Here is a 24,782-nt window from a genome sequence, read left to right on the forward strand (position 1 = left end):
GAGGCAAGGGTATAAAGGCCTGATCATCTTAGCCCAACTTGGGACAACTTTGAAGGGTCATCTAGCTCTAGAGCCCCCTGTAGTATAGGCTAAAGCTGTCTTTGGACCTGCATTGCAGCTCGACATTTCCCTCTGCCCACTCCTGCTCCCTTCGTCTCCTTTCCACAGGTGTTGATCTCAAGGGCTGTCCTTAATGAACACCCTGCACGCTAAACCCAGTCTCAGCCTCGGTCTGCTTCTGAAGGGAAGCCAACCTGCGACACGGGCCATTAATGTCTATTTAGAAACTTGGACTTAGAGCTATGCTGGGGTTTTAAAGAAATTTCACTTCCAACACTACAGCATTATCACCATACGTGTTCACCTTCAGAAACGGTGCTGTCAGACACAAGACTCTTTCACTTACCCCAGTAACCACGCCTAAGAGTGGCTACATAAGAGAGGTCCCACTCTGTCCTCCAGTTTGCCCTGAAGGTGACCTGAGTGTGTCTGAGAAGATGGGAGTATCCCTTCTAGAGAACTTCACCCATGACCCAGCCACAGCCCATCCATCCATTCATTTATTCATTCAAGAAACATGTCCTGAACCTATGCTAGGCAGTGTGCTAACTTGGTCACTTCTTACCCTAGAGCTCATCTTTAAGATTATTTTAGAATTCTCAACTATGGTCATTAAAAAATTAGATTGAAAGAAACTTTAGTCATAGGAACGCTGATGTATATGGTTTGCCTTGAAATTCCTTAGCTGTTATCTGAGTCCAGACTCTCTAAGGGCACCTTTGTTTGAGGTTTGGCTTCCCATATGATGCTTGCAGTGGGAGACAGGGCCAGCCAGAGGGCTGGCACACCTCTCTGCAGCTAAAGTCGCTATTGAGAACCCATAAATAGTCATTCTGGACTCCCTTTTTTGTGCAATCAATTTATGAATTATGGGATACAACAGGGAAATTCTTGGTTCCAAAAACAAACTCGAAATGTTGGCCCAGAAGTGGCATTCAGCTCAACATTTATGAAGCTCTTTGTGCAAAGCACTGTGTGAATACAAAGATAAGCAAGGCACATTCCAGCCCTTACCAAGCCCGTAGGCAGATGAGACAAGTCCATAAATGATGGGCACAATCAATAAAGATACAAGATATGATAAAGGGAAGAAGAAAGGAGAGCGTGGGAGGATCTCGCACTTGGGCACCTGCTATGCACCAGGCACTTTATCTGTGTAATTCCCTTTAATGTTAACAGCAATCTTATGAGGTAGCCTTTTTTTTTTCTTCTTATTTTATTGATGAGAAAAACTGAAGAGTCTGTGTTCACACGGCTAGTAAGTAAAAGAATACCAGCCTGCTTGACTCCAAAGTCCAAGCTCTCCTCTTACAACCTGCCAGCTCCCATAGCACCGTAACAGAAATATGAAAAGAACATTGCTGGTGGCCTTTCAAGAGAGCAAGGGCTTCTGGGTTCGAAAGTCAGGAAAAACTACCTGGAATAGGTGATGTTAGGGAGAGGTCACGAAGTCTGGGTAGAGTTTTAACTAGCTGAGGATTATAGGGAAGGTGTTCTGGGTGGAGAGAATAGCGTGATCAAACGTCCCAAAGTATGGGAAAGGCCCAAGGACCTGCAGGGTGTGTTTCATCTCAGGTTTCCCAGGAAGCAGACTCTGGGATGGAGTTTAGCATTTCGGAAATGTATTAGGGAATATCCTTGGGATCATCCCCTGTGGAGGAGTCAAGGAAACAGGATTAGGCAAAGGAAGGTGCTGGGCTGCAATACAGCCACACCAAACAAAAAGCCTGAGCCAATCTCATAGATTGGTCTGAAGCTGGAATAACTTTTCAGAGTTGCCTTGCCTTGAGACAAGGGGGATGGGTCTTTATAGCATCCCCCACACACACACTTTTTTTTTTTTTTTTTTTTTTTGGCCGCACAGCGCAGCTTGTGGGATCTTAGTTCCCTGACCAGGGATTGAACCTGGGCCCCCAGCAGTGGAAGTACGGACTCTTAACCACTGGACCAGCAGGGAATCCCCACCCTTTCTGACCAGTCATTGGATGTAGCCTGTCCCTGGGAAGGGAATGTGAACCTTGGGTGAGGTGGGTGTCTTCATCTGAGAGCAGACTACATGGCAGCCATCATCCACCAACACTCCTGGCAGCTGGGGGAGTGGGTACCTCAGTCCCGAAGGGAAATTCTGTCTGGGTGGCCCACCACGAAATTCACTACAGGATGTGTGTCCTGGGCAGTAAGCAGGCTGCTCTGGCAAAACACGAGAGTGCAAGACTAAGAAAAGAATGTAGTTGGAAAGTTGAGAGGGGGTGGATATTGAAGGCCAGACTTTGTGTTTTATAAAGAAGGAAAAAGAGTTACTGAGTTTTGCGTGAGGCAAGGTCATGGCTAGAAAACGCACTTGTCGTAATGCGTGGGACATCTGAGAGTAGGGAGAACCTAGAGGAGAGCCAATGGGTTCTTCCATAGTCAAGGCGGAAGGTCAAGAGCAGAGGAGCGACCAGGTGGCAGTAGTGATGGGAAGGAGGGGATAGAGGCGGCAGAAGTGTTGAGGATGCACAGACCTTGCATGCTAAGCACTTTCTACAAAAGGCCTATAAGACTGAAAAAGAGACAATACCTTACCATGCTTCAACCGTTCCATGGAATACTAACCAGCTTTTCAATGTAAACTCCATGTAGGCAGGGATTGTTGTTGTTTTCCCAGCATCTAGAGCAATGTCTGGCAAATAGCAACTATTTGTATGCATCAGATTTTGCTGTGATCGGGCCGAGTTACAAAAATTCCAAAATCTCAGTGGCTTACAGCAACAAATGTTTATTTTTTGCTCATGGTTCTACAGTCAACTACAGTAACTCTGTTCCGGGCTGTGGGCTGGGTTCAGATCTGCTCCATGCATCTTCCTGTGCCAGGGACCAGGCTGAAGAACATGGGGAACATACTATTCTTTGAGTGGAGGGCAGGAGCTCAAGAAGGCTAGCAGAACTTGCAATGCCTCTGAAAGCTTCTGCTAGGATCTGACACGCTGTCAATTCTACCATCCACATTCCAGCGGCCTAAGCAAGTCATATGAGCAAGCTCCACATCAACGGGGCAGGGAAATATACTCTTCCCCTGAGGAGCTGGGGAAAGGAGAGTGAATATTTGCTGAACAACAATAAAATCCACAGTAGTGCTCGATAGATATTTGTTGAATGATTGTATGAATAAATCCACGTGTGTTGATATGGAAAGATCCCTAACACAGCCCATTAAGTGAAAAAGGCAAGTTACAGAGCAATGCATACACTACGATCCAATTTATAAACACACATACCAAAAATAAAACCATACACTGATACATGTACATATTATTTCATAAATGCATAGAGAAGGGGCTGAAAGTAGATACAATAAACAGTTAGCAGTGTAACTTCTGGAAAGGGGCGTAAGACTGGGTAGGAATAAAAGGGGACATTTGCTTTTTAATCATTTGAAAACTTTTTATGACAAGAAGGTATTTGTGCTTACTTTGTATGGTTTTTTTTAAAACAATGTGAAAAAAGGAAGAAGAAAAAATAAGGCAATGTCCATTGTGAAGCTCTTCACACAGTCCGGATTGGAAAAATGTCAAATGAGTAATTTGGAGGAAGGAAGTTAATGTCATAGTAAGAGTGACAAATTAATAACAAAATGTGCTCTCTTATAATTGTTCAGTTACTGCTCTGACATTTAAAAACATTACAACCTTTATGGTAAGTGCCTTTATCTGACTTATGAAATGATTATGAAATTACTTTGACAGTATCTTGCACTTAGGTTGTGTAAAAGGGAACATTTACTTAACCCACGCCATGTACATAGTAGATAGTCAGTGTTTGTTGTACTTCATAAGCAAAACTCCTAGCAAGTCTATTAATAGTTTAGTATTTCCAAACTACATAGGAATATCAAGTCTTCTTAATGAAGACAAATAACCGCTAAATGGCATTCTTTATCTTGAAGATGCTGCAATAAGCTCTACTGTAAAACACACTGGACATTCAACGTTCCACTCCTTTCTCTAGAACCTCATGTCTTATCAAGGTAGTCACAGATATAAACTTTCTGAAAGACTGAATCACTTTATCAAGTAAGATCTTAGAACATCTTACCAGGGCTGTGATGACTATTTTTCATAACTAACATCTCAGCAACCACACAAAGGATCCCTGTTTAGTGGCTGAGGTCTTAGAAAAAAGTAAGTAAATCAATCAGCCCCCAAACCCTCACTGACTTTCTATACAGTGCATCCAGGATCTTAGATGAGTGAAAGACATTTCAAAGAACAAACACCAACCCCATTCCTCCCTCAAGAGAAAACAACAAATAGGTAATTTTGAAATATGGTGTTTTTAGGTAAACTGTAAGGGTTTTTTTTTAAATTGCCACTAGTCATTTCTGTTCTGGATGTGATTTTCAAATGTGCAGGTTCAGAATTCAAATGTGTTAAATTATCCGAGGCTGAGCTCACCAGTTGGAGTGGCTTGTGACAATCGGATTCACAGGAGGTTCACTTATAACCAGACCATGAGTTTATTCATTTACACTATCCTACCAAATACCTCCCAGAGCAGGGGTTTCACTTGCCATATGGACTCCCTTCCCAGAAAAGAAAGGCTAAATTAAGTTCAAATGATTGGTTGACAAACACTGGATTCAAGAAGATGGAACCGTGTGGTTTAAATAAAGGTTATTGATTTGTGGGACCATGATAACCTCACTGCTAATAAAAATATCTGCCTGGCTGATTTTACACCTGGGTCGGTCTACTGGAACAAGCCCCTTCCTTGATGGTGCCAGGGAACCCTGAAAAACTATCCTTATCAACTCCTCATTAAGGGTTTAGTTCCAATGTTGGCCTGTGGCTACTGGGGGTGTCCCCAACCACCAACTGGTCTTGATTTCCAATTATGTTAGTGATGTTTGTTACTTTCTTTCAATCAAAAGTATTAGAAAGTTAAAACTCAAACTAGATTAGGTAAAAAAATGTAACTTATTTGCTCATCCCTGAACCAAATATGGTGGGCAAAGGGATAAAATATGCTCATTGTCTGGGCCTGGGTTTCTCAATCACCCCTAGGATGAATCCTACCCCCCAAAATCACAAGGACTGAGGGAGGACAGAGTTTCTCCAATGGAAAAGAAGAAAGACTGGATGTTAGGCAGGCAATTAATAATAATAATAATAATAATAACAATAAATGTCTACTACACCAACTTTGTGCCTGAGATTCTTGGCCACACTTCCCTCCCCAGCTCAGAGTCACTTTCAGTGGGTAGAGGAACATTGACACCAATCACAGGTACAATGATGAATTGTTGATTCCCTCTGGGAGGAAAAACAAAAACACAAAAAGGGGACACTGGAACAGGCTAAAGGCTTAACTTCACTTCAATAATTTGAAGATTTACCTTTCTATTTGCCTTTTAGCCTATTTCATTTTTCACCTAGTTCCCATTATCCTAGAAGCTCAGTATCCGGAAGATAACATGACAACTTAATATAACAAATAATAATTATGCAAGTCCTGTGTGCCTTGATTTAAAGATTACAATTTCAAATTTAAAATGTTGATGGGTCAACATAATTTATGCCTCGTGAAGATATTAGGAATTAGGAAGAACAGGCAAAGTTACGAGAATCAGGGAGTCTGGGTCATTATATGGGGGACCGACTCACAGCTAATGTAATGAGCTGGTTCCCTCACTATTTGGGGCTAGAATTTTGGCCTAGAAAAGAAGGCGCTCCGTAACTACAGTTACAAACTTGGTTCCAATCTAGGCTTTGCCACTTACTAGTAGTATAACCTATGGCCAAGTTACTTAAAAAATAATAAAAATCAACATTTCCTGAGCTCTGACTCAGTACCAAGCACTTTACATACACAATCTTTAGGCTTTATAAGAACCCTGGAGGGTATGCATTACCAAATCCCTCAATTATCAAATGCTATCAACACTAAGACATCATCAATTTAATAGCAGCTTTATAGGCTGAAAAATATAAGACAGCAGTTATAAGATACACTTCAATTTCAAACATTAAAATAAGAAGTGAAAGATCATCCATATTACTAATCTCTCTTTTGAACAATGTAATTATCTTTCCTGTTCTTTCCTGTGTGTAAAAATATTTATTGGTTTCCTTTTTGACCTGCTCATTGTCAATGTTTAGGAAAATATGGGAGAGTAAAAAATGAAAGTAAAAGTCAACCAGAAAAAAAAAAAAAGAAGTGAAAATAAAAGTCTCCTTAGAACACAAGAAAATGGAGTGTGATGCCATTTTACATATGAAAACACTGAGGCTTAGAGAGATTATGTAACTTATCTGTTCAAAGTCACACAACTTATTTCTGGACATGGAGCCACTTAAGACACTGTACCTCCAATGTCACAGTTCCTTGGTTTCCTCATGTATAAAATAGGGATGGTATTGGGTACCTCCCGAGATTATCATGAAAATCAAATGGTATCTATGAAAACATAAGTGCCTAAGAGGTAATCGGTGCTTATTATTCTTTTTAATAACAAAAGAACCATAAAAATGTACCAAGTGAATAGAAAAGAAGATATTAATGGGGCTGGGGATTAACAAAATAGGAACCAGGCAGACTTTAAATTAAGGTAACTTTTGCCTTGGGCAGGACTTCTTTTAAATATCCTTCTGGCCAAGAGGTCAGTCCCAGAACATGGAAAATCCATATTATAAATTTGGGTTTCAACTGGTTGAGTTGTAGGTGCCAGGTACTACATTAAGTTTGCTCAAATAGCCAAGGACTTCCTTTGCCCAGACTCACCCAAATTAATCAGTGAATTTTTTCCAACTTAACTTGATAAGAATCAATTTCTTTATTAAAATGTTTAAACACAACTGAATGTAAAATCGAAAAAAGGATAAAGTCTGAGCCAAAGGTGGTATAAATTCTGAATCAACTGGGTGTTTTTTTTCCTCTATCCCTTAACTGTTTGCATTCCTAATCCCTTTGTTCTTTTATTCCCATGCTCCACTTTAAAGAGGAAATGCTCACCTACTTAATTCTACGCCAAAAGTCTTTCCTTAATACAAGATAAGGCCCCTCAACTGACTTAATCTTATTTGCTGTGGTTACTTTCCTTCTCAACCTGCTCCTAACTTGCCTTTATTACAGTTTTTATTGCTGTTTTCTTTTGGTTCATTTAAAGTGACTATTCTCCTTTAAAAGGGGCCGAAAATAAGCTTTTTCATTAGAAAAGCCATGCATTGCAGATTGCCAACCACATACTTCCTTTGTCTTTCAATACTCTGCTCACTCTCGGGCATGATGAAATTCGTAGGGCTTTCTTTATGGTGAGCATCTCTATTAGTTTCCTAGGGTGCCGTAACAAATTACCACAAACTGAGTGGCTTTACAACAATAGAAGGGTATTATCTCACAGTTCCTGAGGCCAGAAGTCTGAAATCAAGGTATCAGTAGGGCCATGCTCCACCTGAAGTTTCTAGGAAAGACTCCTTCCTTGCCTTTTCCAGCTTCTGGTGGCTGCTGGCATCCCTTGGCTTATGGCCCCATCACTCCAATCTCTGCCTCCATAGTCACATGGCCTTCCCCTACATTTTCCCACTCTGTTTCTCCTCTTATAATAAAGGCACTTGTCTTTGGATTTAGGACCCACCCAGTTAATCCAGAATGATCTCATCTTAAGATCCTTTACTTAACTATAACTGCAAAGACCCTTTTTCCAAATAAGATCACATTCAAGGAACCAGGGGCCAGGACTCAGACGTATCTTTTGAGGAGCCACCACTCAGTCCACTATAACATCCAACTTGAAGAGGTATCACTTTTAATCTAATAACCACTTAAATCCTATAATTGTTTCCCCTCCTCTGTTTTTTTTCCACTTTTCTATATTTTTGTTATGAGTATATATTTCCTATATGATGGAATAAAAGAAGACATTTTAAATGTATAATTCTTTAATGTCCCCTAGTTTCCAATATTTGAGCATCACTCAAGTTTGCAAAATTTCTTTACATTTATATCTCCTTAGATGCTCCCAGCAACTCTGGCTGACAGGCCTAACAAATATTATCACTTTAGAAATTCAGAAACTGAGGCTCAAAGACTTTTCCAAAATCTCCTGTCACTACAAGTTGGGGTTTCCTGAATCTTCGTCTTTTCATTACACATCAGATAACAAAAGGTGATTTTTAAAATTTTAAATATATACAGAACATGCTCATGTTGAATATTAATCTTGACAGAAGTGAAAAACTCCGCTGGCGTTTAATCTTTAGGACTTAATTAGCTCGCTCAATGTGATGGCATCTAACACGTATTTGGAAACCATTTATTTGTGGTCATCTGGTCAAAATATCACCTCTGACCTCCAGTAGCTCATTCTTATATAGTTATCTATATAAATCCAGGACAGGAATGGTGATAGTCTGAGTGGTTTTCATGAGTGTCTTCTTTCCTTCTGAAAATAGCAGTCCGTTCAGGCTGCTGTAACAAATCATGGTAGAACCATGGTGGTAAATAGGCTCAGCCCAGTAGGAGGACTTCCCAAAGAGGGTCACTTTGCACAATGCACAAAAGATGGGCTTCTCCCTTTTAGAAGGACAAGGAGTGCTGGAAAGCTGGTATGAAGGAAGAAAATAACAACTATTATCTTCCCATGAACTTTAGAGAAAACAATATACAATTGTCATGAGTAGTGTAACCTTTGGACCGCTCTGGAATGCAATATCCTTTCCAAGTGGGCAAACCCTTGATGGTGTTGATTTGGTTTTGTGTTTGCTTCGAATAATAAAAGGGAAGTGGGAGATTTCTGGTGGCGGGCAGCCAAGCCATTCATCTAAAGATTTGGTATGTGTGTATGTGTTTGCTTTGAATTACGTAAGTTATTCCCATTTAGTCATTTATACTGACTTTAAAGAAGTAAACAGTACCTACGTGAAAAGTTAAATTTATCACGCGCTACATTCAGCGATTACTTCAGAAGTTTCCCTTTTCAAAGAAAACAGTGATTTGTCTAATCTCAATCAAATCCAGCGTGCGTGGAACAGAAGATCACAGAGCCAGAGATGGAATAAATAGCACCTGCTGGGTCTTTTGAGAGGTACATAAATTATGAGGGGGGGAAGTTCTTCAGTAAATACGACGTAATGCACATCTCCATGTGCTATCTGTTCTATTGGCCTCTCTTGCTTTTCCTCTCTCTCTCTCTCTGTAGGCCAAAGGCTCTATGGACTTCCTTGTGGCCCCCATTTCAGCACTCTACACGTGCACAATGCCATACCCCAGGATCCTTTAAGAAGAAAAGATGACCTCCCAAACACTAGATGTTAGTTATTATCACAGCTTGCAACCTATAGGAATTTTCTATAATGAAGATAGGCGTGCAGAGCAGAAGTTCAGTTGCACTGGTTCCCTGGCTTGGGAAAGGTATTGAGCAGACTGATCGCAACACTGACCCTTATAATGGACACTGGTGGTGCCTCGTCCAAATCCCCTTTTCTGGGCCAGGACACCCGTTCCCCCAGCTGCCGGGAATGGTGGTTGCTGAGAGCTCACAGCTGCCCCCTTCTCCAGAGAATTGCTCTTGGCCAAATGGAACCATCTGGCAAAGAAGATTACACCTTACCCCATCACCCCCAGGCAGCCCAAAGCTCTGACTGACTGGCTGCAGGCAAAGTACAAAAGGCAGGACACTTGCCTCGAGGTGCAAAGTACTGTGTGGTGCAATCAAGCTGCAGAGCTTCCCGTGGGATCCAACCAAAGCTGGTGGTCAGGCGAGACCACCTCTTTTCTTAACATTTTCCTCTGCTCCATCCTTCTCTCACACTCTTTCTTCTGTGAACACTCCCCTAATAAACCCCTCACCCAAGATTCTCTGTCTCAGGTTCTGCTTCTAGAATCAGCACCCCAACCAGGACGACCTGACCTCTGACCTCTGACCCGAGTCAGATTCTCCCTCTCCCTCACCCTTGTCGCCCGTGAGCCACCAAATAAAACCTCTATCTCCTCAACATCTTGTCATTCTAAGCCCTCCTCAGTCACCACCCCAGTTTAGACCCTCATGGCTTCTTAACCAACTTAGTATCATTGCTTCCTAACTGGTCTTCCTGACTTCAGGCTTGCTAGCTGCCTGCTGGAATCTTTCTGAATGATAAATATGATCATGTGACCTTATCCTCAAACACTCTCATAGGCTGCCTTATTCCTATCAGAGTAATAATAATTGCCACCCTTTATTATATACCAAGTGATTTACATTCATCTTCTTATCCTGTAAAGTAAAACTGCAACAAAGTTACAATCATCTTCTTTCACTGGTAAGAACATTGAGTCTCTGGAGGGGTAAGGAATTCACCCAAGGTCACACAGCTAGTAAAGGGTTGATCTGGAAAGAATTCTAGCTGACTCCAAAACCATGTTCTTAATCTCATCACTAGATTACCTCTCAATAAATCCAGACTCAGCATTCTGGCTTATAAAGCCCTCTGTGGACAGAACCCTAACTAATTTTTCAAATGTCTCTCTCCCAATTCATCACACTCCCCACCCCAGCTACACCAGACAACCTGCCATTCCTTCAACATCCCTCTTTCCTATTCCTGCGGTTCTGCCTAGAAGGCCCTTTGCCCACACCTCCACCTGCCACACCCTTGTGGCAGACTGTACGTTCTCTTTGACAATGTGACCTTGATCCTCTTCCCATTGAGAGGTGGGGCCCATGACCCCTTCCCTTGAATCTGGGCTGGCCCTAGTGACTTTCACATTACCAACAGGATGTGGCGGAAGTAATGCTGTGTGACTTCCAAGGTTAGTGCACGCAACTCCTGCCTGAGGCCACCATGCTACAGAGGCCCCATGCAGGCACTCCAGTGGCAGCCCAGCTGAGCTCCCAGCTGCGTTCCCACTGACAGCTGGCATTAATGCCAGCCCCGTGAGTGTGCCATGTTGAATGTCCAGCCGCTCGAGCCTTCAGATGACTGCAGCCCCAGTCGCATCTGATCATAACCACTTAAGAGACCCCAAGCAAGAACTGCTCATCTGAGACCTTCCTGAATTCCTGAACATGAGATTTTTTAACAGAGTAAAATGATTGTTTAATGCCACTAAGTTTTGGGGTAAATTGTTACACAACCATAGCAACGATGATAGCCCTACAATCTTCCAGGGCCCTAATTAAATGCCAATTCCTGTAGTCAGATTCCCTAGTCAGATTTAATTTCTACCTTCCTGAAACTCTCAGAACAACTAGCTTCTCCAGTATGTCACTTATTCCAGTTGGCCTCATATTAAAGTTATTTGTGTGTTTGGTTTTTTCCCCCTAATCCACACATCTTGAGTGTAGGAAGAGTGCAGTATTGATATTCATTAATCTTTATATTCCATAACTACTAGCCCCGTGGCTGGTATCAAGTAGATACTCAATAAATGTTTGTTGTCCTGAACTAAATTGAGGTAATGAGGAATATCTTATTCTCCACCGACAGGAGAGAGCTATAAATCTCTTGGCCTGATGGAACTACCGTCTTTTGCTACATTCCAGACCCAAAGAGAAGAGTAAAACTTGCCAATAAAAGAGTAAAAAGCCCACATTAAATAGGAGAGATGGTATTGTGTTGTATCATTGAAGAGTATGGGTCCTGCCAGCCTGGGTCAGAATGTTAGCTCCACCACTTCCTAGCTACGTGATCGTGGTAAGCTACTTCTCATCTCGGGATTTCAGTTATCCCCTCTATAAAATGGATTGATAGTGCCCACCAACTAGAGTTCTCCTGAGGAGAGAATGAGATAATTTCTGTAAAGCACTTAATTTGAAGCTTCAATAATAAGCCTTCAATAAATGGTAGCTATTAATATTATAGGTGGCGAGTATACATTAAAATTCCTGAGGTGACATCCATTTCACAGTTTCATTCTTTTCTACACAATGATTTGTCACATAAATCACTAAAAGCTATTTGTAAGGCTCCTTTTAAATATATTCACAGACCATAAATAATCCCTTGCCAGACCATTTGTCCTGATTTTTTGTTTGAAAAAATATGGTCACCATATCCATAGACCAGAGGACCAAAATCTCCTGCCTTTGATGGGTCACCCCCTGTGCTGTGTGTACCATGAGGGACCAAGCCTTAGTCACTTTCACATGCCAGCAGTGCGCAGAGGAAGGAGAGTATCTTAAGCTGGATTTGATTGCCAGCTTCTGACTCAGGTTGTTGTAGCTTGGACTGTAGATAATGCTTCCTAGAGACACTAAATGAGGCAAGACTCCAAAAGTGCCATTGGGAAACAAAATGTGGACATTACTAAGGGATGCACAATTCCAGGGCTCACCATTTACACTGTTGAATTCCAGGGGGCGCCATTCACATAGGGTATAATGTAATAGTGTCTTTTGGAGTTGTGCAACAACATGGCAGCCTAGATCTTGGAGCTTGTGCCTTTACCCAAACCGCCTTCCCTACTGCAGAAGAAAAAAAACAAGCTAAAAGCACACTTCACCCCAATTTGCATCTGTAAGTTCTCTCAAGTGTGGGTACCAAGAAGTACTTTATTCTGGAAAAGAGGATAAATAATTTATGCAATGATTATTTTACAAGATGTGAAGACATACTCTCAAACCATTACCTAACATGAAAGGCTCAAGACAGATCTGGCTTTTTTATTTTTCCAAAGCAGAGAACATTCTGTCCCCATAAACTTTTCTTAAACAAATGTTCCAATTTTCTTTTCTCAAGAAAGAATCTCTTCTTCCACCAAAACAAATAAGCCAATAAAGTTGTTCACAACCCTACTCATTATACGACATCAACCTTTATGAACAGGACCACAGTGGGGAACATAACGAAAGAGGATCATTTGAAACTTATCCCCAAAATGATTTTAAACATAATGAGGGTTTAAAAAAAATAATCCTTGGGAATTCCCTGGCAATACAGTGGTTAGGACTCAGTGCTTTCACTGCCGTGGCCTGGGTTCAATCCCAGGTCAGGGAACTAAGATCCCGCAAGCTGTGCAGTGCAGCCAAAATCATCATCATCATCATCATCATCATCATCATCATCCTTGGCTTTGTTCTATAACGTGTGCATTTTGTATTATGTGTCGGGATTCCTTTGGGTGTCTTAGATAATGCAAAGCCAATGCTGAACCATAAAGCTGGACTACACTCAAATAAACCCAGAGGCAATGTGTTCACAGTATGGAATCTTCTAGCACTGAGGGTCTTGGAAGATCTTGCTTAAGTCCATTCTAACCCCCTCTGCTCCAGCGTCTCCATTTCCTTTTATGTTGTCCTCAGTGGAAATGGGAAAACTCCCCACCATTGAAACCCCTTGTCATATAGGCAGTCAGTCCTTCCTCTTGAACACAGGTCATTGGGTTCCCAAACATTTACCAGCAGAGAAAACCCTGACACCCGCATGCTCTGGCTTTCTTTTATTGGCTGTCTATGCCAGCCCCTGAATGAACTGAGAGATCAAGGCAGTGAGAGGGGAGTACGGGTCTTTGTTAGTGTAAAAGAATTGGGATAGGACAACGTGAAGAATTGGTGAAAAGTGGGGCTGTTGGCATGTGAAGACCAGGAGCCCTTCTCCTGGGCCTTCTTCTGTACTTAATATACTTCCCTAGTGTTGAAACCTTTCCTCAAAATTAAGGAGAGCTCTCCGATAATAATAACCACAATTCCTACTACCTTTTCAGTACTCTTTACAGAACCCCTACCAGGGACCAAACACATTGAATCTTCATAATAACTTTGCAAGATAGGTATTATTATTACTGTTTTACTGAAAATGAAACCAAGACTCAGAAAGATAAGGGCATAGAGTTAGAAGGCAGCGGAGCTGGGATTGGATCTCAAGTGTGCTGACCTGAAAGCCCACAGCAGGCTGCCTCTGGCTTATGCAAACCACACTGCCGCCTAAACCATCTACCCCCTAAAAGCATTGGTCAAATTTGGGCTCAGAAACAGAATCTCCCTATGAGTCCCAGATATTTTCCTCACAACTAGGTAGTCTGTGCTCTGTCAAGATTTTAAAACTGGAGACCTTATAACTTGCTATGTCTTAAAGTATCCTAACAACATGGCAGCCTAGATCTTGCAACCTTCCTACCCAGTCCCTTTGGCCATGGCCCTCCCCACCATCTACAAGGCAAGTGGAAGAGCCATGGGGTCAGTGGTCACATGGCTGTTGAGATGGAAACAACTTTTTAAGAAGACAGTTGTCCCAGTTCCTCTAGAAACAAACACATTTTTAAAAGTAGGGGTACACTACTCCAAATATACTATCACCCAAGTAAGATACAGCATATATTCACTCTTTCACTAATACTTGATGAGCAATTAAGATGATACAATTTTCCCTAACACTTTCTTACATTGCTAAGATGAATCTAAATTGGTACAACCTCTATGCAGGCAATTGAACAATATCTATGAAATTTATAAAAATTATGTGTGCACCAAGAGATCACATATTATATGATTTTATTTATATGAAATGTCCAGAATGGCAAATCCGTAGAGACAGAAAACAGAGTGGTTGGTTGTCAGGGGCTGAGAGAAATGATGGCTTACTGGGTATAGTCTTATTCTGGGGGTGATGGAAAAAATTTTAGAAGTGAATAGAGGCATTGTGTGTCAATTGTGAATACACTAAATGCCACTGAATTGTATACTTTAAAATGACTCATTTTATGTTATGTGAATTTCACCTTAATAAAAAAAAAAGCATGTGATTTAACAACAACAAAAAGATTACATGTGCACATACCATTTGTCTCAGACTAGGCTCCCTAGAAACAGAGGCTGAAACAGGGATTCTTGTACAGATGACTTACTGAGGGAATGTTCTCAGGAGAAACCTGCAGGGGAGTAAGGGAAGCAGGATGGCAAAGGAAGGAGATAGGGCGAGATGTGGCATAAGATCTGTCTAGCCTCAGCCTCAGCCTCATCCCACAAGGAACTCCTGAGTGAAAATTGCACCACAGAGGCTGTTCTGCACAGGCTAGCCTGTGATACCCACACATCTGTAAGTCATTGGCCAGGGGCTATCCCCAGAAAGGCGTGTAACTTCCAAGACATCTGCGGGCCAGGCAGCAACTGTCAGTCAACAGCAGTTCCCCAGAAAAGAAAGTAGATGTGAGGGACTTCCTTGGTGGTCCAGTGGTTAAGACTCTGCACTTCCACTGGAGGGGGCATGGGTTCCATCCCTGGTCGGGGAACTAAGATCCCGAGATCCTGCATGACACCAGTCCCATAAAAGTGGTCAGGGCCAGGCACCAATAACACCTGCCAGCATTTGACCCAGTAATTCCATATCTAGTAATTTATCCTCAGATGCGTTTGCACACAGGCAAATTTATTCATCGCAACATTGTTTATAATAGGAAAAGACCCACCAGTAAGTGACTAGTTAATTACATTCTGGTACATCCATACGATGGAATATTAAATGGATATGGAAAAAATAAGAATAAGGAAACTCTCCATGTATGAATATGGAATGACTTTAAATATATATTTTTACCTACAAATAGCAAGGTACAGAATACAATATGTATAGTATGCTATTATATATGTTTTCTTTAAGAACATATATATGTGTTTGTTTCTATATGCTTAAGTTAACCCTGGAAGGATAGACAAGAAACTGGAAACACTGTGGTTGAAAGACAGATTGGGAGGGACAGTTTTCAGTTTATATCACTCTGTGCCTTGTGAATTTTACACTATATGAATATATTACCCATTCAAATGAAATGAATGAAGATGGATGGTAGGTAGGTAGGTAGGTAGGTAGATAAATTGATTTGCTCTGAGACTCAGCCAGAAGTTTCTGCCACTCCTCTGACCACCAAAACAAGCAGAACCAAGGGACATTTTAAAATTCAATTGTTGGGACTTCCCTGGTGGTCAAGTGGTTAAGACTCCAAACTTCTAGTGCAGGGGGTGCAGGTTCAATCAAGATCCCACATGCTATGTGGTGCAGCCAAAAAAAGAAAATAAATAAATAAATAAATAAATAAAACTCAATTGTTTTCCTATCCAGAAGTAATTTCCTTCCTGATGATTGCTGATGTATTCCCTGCACTAGTGTGTAACTTCTGGTTTAACCAGTAGCCTCTTATTTTCCAATACGATATTTCAGATCCTCCACCCATCCCTATTATTCATACCTCCCCATGGAAGTTTGATTTCTTTATCAAGATGAAGTCAATTAACTATTGCAACTGCAACAAGCTCTCTTTCTGAATTCTGAGCCAAGCTAGAGTCTGAAGCTATAACTGAAAAATTTTATAATTGAAAACTGTATTAATCAGAGTGTTAATTTTATCAATCAGTTCCTAATAGATGTCTAAAGACAGAATGGCTCTGTGGCTAAATAAATTTAAGCTAAATTTATTTAGATTTCTGTACTGCAGGACTTATCAGAGCCTTTAATATTACAAGGTGCATTTTCAATCTCCTAAGATGCAAAATTCTCTCTAAAACTATTTGACTGCAGAATTGGAGAAGGGCTCAGTTGGGCTGTTCTTGTTTGGACTCTCTCAATGACTGAAGTCATCTAAAGGCTCAACTGAGCTGGACGTGCAAAATGACTCACTCATACATCTGGCAGTTTGGTTGTTGGTTGGGAGTTCAGTTGGGCTGTCAGCTGGAGCACCTCCACGTGGCCTCAACAGCATGAGGGTCTCAGAGTGGTTGGATTTCTTACATGGCACCTGGGGTCCCCCACAGCAAGTGCCCCAAGGGAACCAGGCAGACATTGCATTGCCTCAAAAGTTATGTGAATCACTTTGCTGGTTCTGTTGGTTACAAATGAGTCTCTAACGTCAGTACAGATTCAGGGGGAGAGGCCATAGAACCCACGTGGGAAGGGTACCAAAGGATTTGCGGACATATTTTAAAACTGTCATAATTCATTATTGCTTTGATTGTACAGATGGGACCCCAAAAATGTATTTGACCAAAAACAATTGACCCATGCTGCTGAAAAGACAAAATGGTAGTATACGCATTTCAGCCTCAAATACAGGGTTTCCTTAAGTTCTTGGAGGATGCTGTATAAACATGTATTGCCATTTAATCAAAGGCAAAGCTGGTTTCTGCATGGACTTGCTCTGGACCATGAATCATGTCTATTTGTCATAGAATCATGCCATGTGTTAACTGCATGTTTCACTGACCCATTTTTTTAAATTGACAAATAAGATAGGTTGCAAGATTAATTACAGTGTATAAGAAAGAAAGAGTTGTCAAGTGTTCTATGTCAGTCTATTTTATAATCATACCGTTTATGGCAACTATGAAGAAATGATAGCATTTCTGATCAATAAATTTCACCATGTTTATGAGAACTGAACTTGCATCCTTTTTGAAACTAAAATTTGAGGGGATGAAATAATGCTCTATGGTTTACTTTGACAAATAAAATATGAAAACCCATTAATCTTTAGTATAGGAATTTTGAGTTCTCTGTTTAGACTATCATTATTACTTCAATCTTTCAATGGTATTTGTCTACGGAATTGAAGTTGAACATCTAGATAAAAGAAAATGCTGACTGCCTTTACCATCTGACTAAAGGAAGAAAATACCAGAAGGATTTTATTTCATCAGGGCAATGAATCAAAATTGAGGACCCCCACTTACGCATATTATGGCGGTAAAATACCCTGTCAGCAAGTCTGAGGACTATGTAACCACTACAGGTAACTTCTCCCCAGTCCAATAAAATGACATTAGCAGCAAAAGCTCAGAGCATGTGAGTAATGCATAATTAACACATTTTGAAAATCATGTGACTAAGGCAAGTAAATCTTTCACAATCTCTTGATACAAGCAAGATTTTATATATTCATTGAAGAGAGGTGAGCAAAACAGGCTGACTGAAGAAGAGGTTTGAAAAAGGAAGGTATGGGTCTTTGTCCCAGATCCTTTGTGCGTTTGATTAAGCAAATTGGTCAAGGAGACAGGGGGCAAAAGTGTTCCTGTCTCCTCCAGCCACACTGGAGGAATAACGACACCTTTCACGGATCAACATTGAGCAGTCAGCTGGGGCAGGAGAGCACTTCGTCATTGGGAGGTCACAGCACAAAAATCAGGGGGCAGGACCAATGGGAGATGGCTAAGGATTGGAGGGAGGGACGGTTTGTTCAGGAAAGCCAGAATTATGAGAAAAACTGCAGAAACACTGGGCTTTGCCTTCCCAATCACAGGCCGGTGTGCAAGGGGTTCTTGTCACTTGACTAAGAGTCGTCCAGCTCCCCAACCTTGCACGTTTTCCTTGCTATTGATGAGTCTACCGGGGACTCTCTCTGGACCGTGTTAAAGAGTCAGCATATCTTAAAACTGGAAAGGACCCTAGAGATCTTTTGGTTCAGCCATTTTTTGCTTAAGAATTGTGGTTAATTTCCTATGGAACTTCTGAGAACCACCTGCCCCCATCCAGTGCTTCGTGCCTGCAGACCCTCACTCCCCCAGGTTCCCCACATCATGTAAGCCCTCAGGCCCTTGGTTTCCCACAATCCGTAGAGTGGCTCTGTTTTCCTCACCAAATCCCGTCTTCCTGACAAAGTTTGCTTGTATTGAGAGATGTTCGGACTCTCCCCCTGCATAGAGAGAGCCAAGATTGTTACTCCAAAACAGGAGTTCTGGGAGCAGGAAGTCCCAGAGTGTAAGTGCAGTGATGCTTGGCACAGAAATCACAAACACACTGGATCAAGGGATGCCCAAAAGACATGTATTCGCTGTACCTCTTGATTGTTAGTATCAGAAACCCATTGGAGCTAGCTTAAGCAAAAAAATATATAAGGGAGGGGTAGAAGGATACTGAGGTGTGTCCTGGAATTAAAGGAAGAGTTAGACAGTCAGACTTCAGGAAAGGCAGAGAACAGGGCTTGAGGAAAATGGGGAACTCATGAATTCCTCTCTCTTCATCTTTTTTGCTTGTCTCTGCATTTCTGCTTTGTTCTTCCCTTTCACTTCAGAAAGGTTTTCTCTGTCTCCCAAGCAAATGGAAGCAAAGATTCTAGATTGGTTTCTACAGAAGAAGCAGCTGGGGAGAGAAAGAAGGCCATTCTCCTGTACCAAACCTCTACAGGGGTCAAGTTCACAAAAATTTGAATGCAGTCTGTGTACACAGAGGCCAGAGCCTCAGCCTGGAAAGAAGGCATGGCTGAGGACCTGGTAAGAGAGAAGGCTGAGCTGGTGCAGAATCACATTCCAAGAGGTGCCACAGGTGCAGTGTGGAAGTGGTGGTTTCATCTTCCACAGACAGTGGTTCTTCAATAGTATATGGAATGACAAACCTAGGAAACAGAGGGCGTGGGTTCTACTTGTATTCAATTTCCTGCTTGCTAAAGAGATGCCGAGTTGAGGCAATTGCCAAACCACTCAACAAAGTCAGGATGTAAGTGAAAACAAAACAAAGGAAAAGGAAAAGAAAGGAAAAGCCACTCCAAATGAATGTGCAAACAAAAATTCTAGAGCACATGAAGAAATTTCACGCTACGGAATAAAACTTCTAACAAAATAATCTGATCTGAATTCAATACAGGTGAAGTCAACGTTGCGGAACAGAAAAAAGTACTTAAAAATAATTATGTTTGGGATGTTCCAGGAGATCAGTGAAGGCATAACACTCATTCAAAGAAGGCAGGCCTCCTTTTCCCCTCCCTGGGCTTCTGACCACAAGCACCTGGCCACTCAGCAACGCCCCACCCCCTCAGACCCCACTCCCCTCTCCCTTAAGGCCACAAGGCCCATGCAGTGCGCCCACGGTTGTTCCTTTGCCCCTGGGGTCTCTGCTTGGGTGTGGCCCCAGGAAGCCCTGTCCCCTTGTCCCCTCCAGGTTCTGGGCTCAGTGACTGCTCTCCTCCGTGCTCCAGATGCCACTCTCATCTGGTAGATTCCTTCTTGTGGAAGGCCTGTTCTGTTCTCCCACAGTGTGAGTGCTTTTTTTTTTTTTTTTTTAATTAATAGACTATTTTAGAGCAGTTTTAGGTTTACAGAAAAACTGATCAGAAAGTACAGAGAGTACCCAAATGTCCCCTCTTCCCCACCAACCCAGTTTCCCCTATTATTTACATCATGTCTTAGTGTGGTACATTTGTTACAATTGATGAATGAAGATGGATACATTATTATTAACTAAAGTCCATAGTTTACATTACAGTGGTTCACTCTTGGTGGCTGTATAGCCTATGGGTTTTGACAAATGTATAATAACATGTATCCACCATTACTGTATCATACAGGATAGTTTTGCTGCCCCCAAAAATCCTCTGTGCTTCACCTGTTCATCCCTCTCTCCGTCCTAACCTCTAGCAACCACCAATCTTTTCACTGTCTCCATAATTTTGCCTTTTCTAGAAGATCATATAGTTGAAATCACACAGTATGTAGTCTTCTCAGATTGGCTTCTTTCACTTAGCAACATGCATTTAAGTTTTCTCCATGTTTTATCATGGCTTGATAGCTCATTTCTTTTTAGCACTGAATAATATTCCATTGTCTGGATGTACCACAGTTTATCCATTCACCTACTGAAGGACATCTTGATTGCTTCCAAAATTTGGCAATTATGAACAAAGCTGCTATAAATATCCACGTGCAGGCTTTTGTGTGGAATTAAGTTTTCAACTCCTTTGGGTAAATACCAAGGAACATGATTACAGGATCTTATGGTAAGAGTATGTTTAGTTTTGTAAGAAACTGCCAAACTGTCTTGCAAAGTGTCTGTACCATTTTAAATTCCCACCAGCAACGAATGAGAGTTCCTGTGGCTCCACATCCTTGTCAGCATTTGGGCTTGTCAGTGTTCCAGATTTGGCCATTCTAATAGATGTGTAGTGGTAACTCGTTTTCCTTTGCATTTCTCTAATGACATAGGATGTGGAGCATCTTTCCACGTGCTTATTTGCCATCTGTGTATCTTCTTTGGTGAGGTGTCTGTTCAGATCTCTTGCTCATTTTTTAATTGGGTTGTTTGCTTTCTTATTGTTGAGTTTTCAGTAAGTGCTCTTTTTTAATGACTGCTTTTCAAAAAGCCACCCTGCTGTTCCTGAGATGTTGTACAAAACTTGAGTTGGGATTTTGCCTCTCTTTCCTGACCCTCACGAGGGCTTTTTGATCTGTGGACATGGACCGTGGAAGTGCATGGGCCACCACTGGTAGACATGCTTCAGGGCCCAGGTGTTAACTAGAGCTGCGACCAGTGCATCTGGCCCATCCTGCCTGCGAGAGATCATTTGCAGCCCTTGCACTTGTGACAAAGAAATCAAATGGTAACAACTGCCAAGCCTTGTTTGTAGTCATGTCAAGACCCAACAGGATCCAGTTCACCTCTCTCCCAGGCCCTCTGAATCTCACATTTTTAAAGAAATCTGGGCAAGAGGAGGTTGGGAGGGTAGAAGAGCATTGAGATCCTAAGCTGGCTGCAGCAACTGTTCTGTTGACCCAGAAAGTGAGCGCTGCCCAGAGTACTACCCAGAGCTGGTGAAGAGTTCACAGGATGAAGTGGCAGGTCTTCAGCCTGGAAACAAGGTTGGAAAGAGTCATAGAAAAGACCATATACGAGACTTGATTATCATGAGGGATGAGCACGATGAATCTGATTCTTCCACCAACTGATTTGGACTTGAAATATATGATGAGCTTCTTCAAATGGTGCTTCTCTGACCACAAAGTACGGAGGATTTTACATTAACCCGAGAACCCTGCAGTTATAACAAACATCAGAATCTGACGACGACTCCACTAAAGAAAAGAGGGTTAAAAAACTAAAAATAGAACTACCATACGACCCAGCAATCCCACTACTGGGCATATACCCTGAGAAAACCATAATTCAGAAAGAGTCACGTACCAAAATATTCATTGCAGCTCTGTTTACAATAGCCAGGACATGGAAGCAACCTAGGTGTCCATCATCGGATGAATGGATAAAGAAGATGTGGCACATATATACAATGGAATATTACTCAGCCATAAAAAGAAATGAAATGGAGGTATTTGTAATGAGGTGGATGGAGTTAGAGTCTGTCATACAGAGTGAAGTAAGTCAGAAAGAGAAAAAGAAATACAGTATGCTAACACATATATATGGAATCTAAGGAAAAAAAAAAAAAAGGCCATGAAGAACCTAGTGGCAAGACGGGAATAAAGACACAGACCTACTAGAGAATGGACTTGAGGATATGGGGAGGGGGAAGGGTGAGATGTGACAGGGTGAGAGAGTGTCATGGACATATATACACTACCAAATGTACAATAGATAGCTAGTGGGAAGCAGCCGCATAGCACAGGGAGATCAGCTCGGTGCTTTGTGACCACCTAGAGGGGTGGGATAGGGAGGGTGGGAGGGAGGGAGATGCAAGAGGGAAGAGATATGGGAACATATGTATATGTGTAACTGATTCACTTTGTTATAAAGCAGAAACTAACACACCATTGTAAAGCAATTATACTTCAATAAAGATGTTTAAAAAAAAAAAAAAGAAAAGAAAAGAGGGGGAAAAAAATCACCAAAGAAGAAGAAGAAGCTGCAGGAAGGTAGTGAGAAGGGAAGAAAGAAAAAAGAGGACACTTTCAACAGGGAGAAGAAATGAACAAAGCTCAGCTTTTCCCAAAGGAGCTTCACAGCTCTCAATGCTGGTAAGGAGAGGAAGAAGAAGAAGAAATGTTCTTGAGGCTCGAAGTGATAAAGAGATGTTAAAGAAATTTCAGGATGAGAAATCGGCCCAGGAAAAACAGGCATGAGGATCATAAGCCTGTGAGAACGGGGTAGCATCCCTCGCTTTCAATCTTCTGCCAGCAGATTCTGAGGAGCGTGGCCATGTGACTTCATCCCTGCTCGGCAGCAAGGACATCCTGGTCACACTTGCCCCAAAACTTCATCTCTGTGTGTTGGGGGCAGGGGGTGCATCTGAAGGCGCCTCTACAGAAACTTAAAGAAGCTATTGGCAGGGCAATGCCAGAACAGATGGCCCAGTACCAGGATGAATTCCCGGCACACCACAAGCAAAGACTGCAGAGATGCTGGAAGAGGAAAAAGGCAAGGAGCAGAGTGAACAGATTTGTTCTGGTAACGAAGAAGAAAAGGGGAGCAGAGCCCAGAAGAAATGTCAATGGAATGCTGGAATCAAGAAGGGGCTCTTTCAGGTGGTAAAGATGGAACCAGAGGGAAAGGAATGAGAGCCAGTCTAGGCAGGACTGCGTGAAAGCTCTTCTGGATGCTGAAGTGCAAACTCTCTGGCCCCAAAGCTGGGTGCACACCAGGTCTCTGTGTAAGGAGAGCAGACCACACCACGGGTCCCTGACATCCTTCCTGACCGAGAAGAAAGTCATGGCTCCTTCAAAGTCAAGATGAAGGAAACATAGACTAAGCCTCCTAAAAAGGTTCTCATCTGATCAGCCCGAATGGGCAACCCCATTGCTTTGTATAAAAGTCACGGGTCGGGCTTCCCTGGTGGCGCAGTGGTTGAGAATCTGCCTGCCAATGCAGGGGACACGGGTTCGAGCCCTGGTCTGGGAAGATCCCACATGCCGCGGAGCAACTGGGCCCGTGAGCCACAACTACTGAGCCTGCGCATCTGGAGCCTGTGCTCCGCAACAAGAGAGGCCACGATAGTGAGAGGTCCGCGCACCGCGATGAAGAGTGGCCCCCGCTTGCCGCAACTGGAGAAAGCCCTCGCACGGAAACGAAGACCCAACACAGCCATAAATAAATAAATAAATATAGCAAATTTATTAAAAAAAAAAAAAAAAAGTCACGGGTCTTTATGTACAAAAGTAAAAAGGGAAATTTCCAAAGCCCAATTCTCTGGACCATCACTCTCTAGAGCTCTGTAATCACCCCCTCAATTTTCTGGCTGAATGGACAGTGGCACTGGAGCAGTCTGAGGAGAAAAACCCCAAGAGTTCTGGCTACAAAGAGCTCTCTTGCCAGGCTCCCCTCAGCAGAGCTTTCCAGAAGAACAGAGGTCTAAATGGCAGTATCACAGAACCCGGACCCAAGTCAATCTTGTATGCAGTCACCGAACAGCGCAAAGCTTCACTCCCACCCCTCACTTACTTCCACTTGGCAACACCCTCCCCAAATCTTCCTCCTGTAGCATCCATTCCTCCATGGCAGCCTCTCCAGGAAGCTTCATCCTACACTTCCCTGAGCCACATGGCAAAACCACATTCCGCCAACTCTTCAGGGCTGTCTTACAAGTCTCCCCTTGCTGGCTCTACCTCCTAACATGAGGTTCCTTCTAGAGGCTCTCCTCTGGAAGGACAACAATCCAGAGCTCCCCTTCCTCCCCAAAACTTGCTCCCATGTGTACAGCCTCCCTGCATGGGACAGTCTGTCAATGGACAGGTCCCAAGCCCACAGTGAGCAAACCTCTGTTCCTCAGAAGCTGGCCTTGGGGGTCCAAATGGAGATTCTAGTGATGGGAGCCAAGGAGGCACAAAGGCGCTGACCTTGTCCCTGAAACCCACCATGGTTAGCAGCCCGTGCTCCTCAAAAGGGACTTGCCTGGTCTCTGGGCTTCACAGTTGTGTTTGTTGTTGGACAGTTAATGGCGAGACCGATCTTGGGATGGAGAAAGTTCTGAGTTTGGCATATGGGAGCATATGTGGTTCTGAGTTCCAGCACTGTGGCAGATCAGTTGGTGCAGCTGCATTTTAAATGTGCCAAACACCTTGGCATTTGGTCAGAATACCTCATGGAGTCCCATAGGCCAAGGGCTCCTTCTGGCCACAAGAGGAT

The 24,782-nt window shown here is 42.5% G+C and overlaps 1 pseudogene; it reads left to right on the forward strand.

Annotated features, from left to right (window-relative positions):
- Window positions 1–17,681: 17,681 nt before the first annotated feature.
- LOC133081768 (ubinuclein-1-like) lies at window positions 17,682–24,269 on the forward strand (annotated as a pseudogene).
- Window positions 24,270–24,782: the final 513 nt, after the last annotated feature.

Source organism: Eubalaena glacialis, chromosome X (genome assembly GCF_028564815.1).
Source record: "Eubalaena glacialis isolate mEubGla1 chromosome X, mEubGla1.1.hap2.+ XY, whole genome shotgun sequence".
Classification (NCBI taxonomy): domain Eukaryota; kingdom Metazoa; phylum Chordata; class Mammalia; order Artiodactyla; family Balaenidae; genus Eubalaena; species Eubalaena glacialis.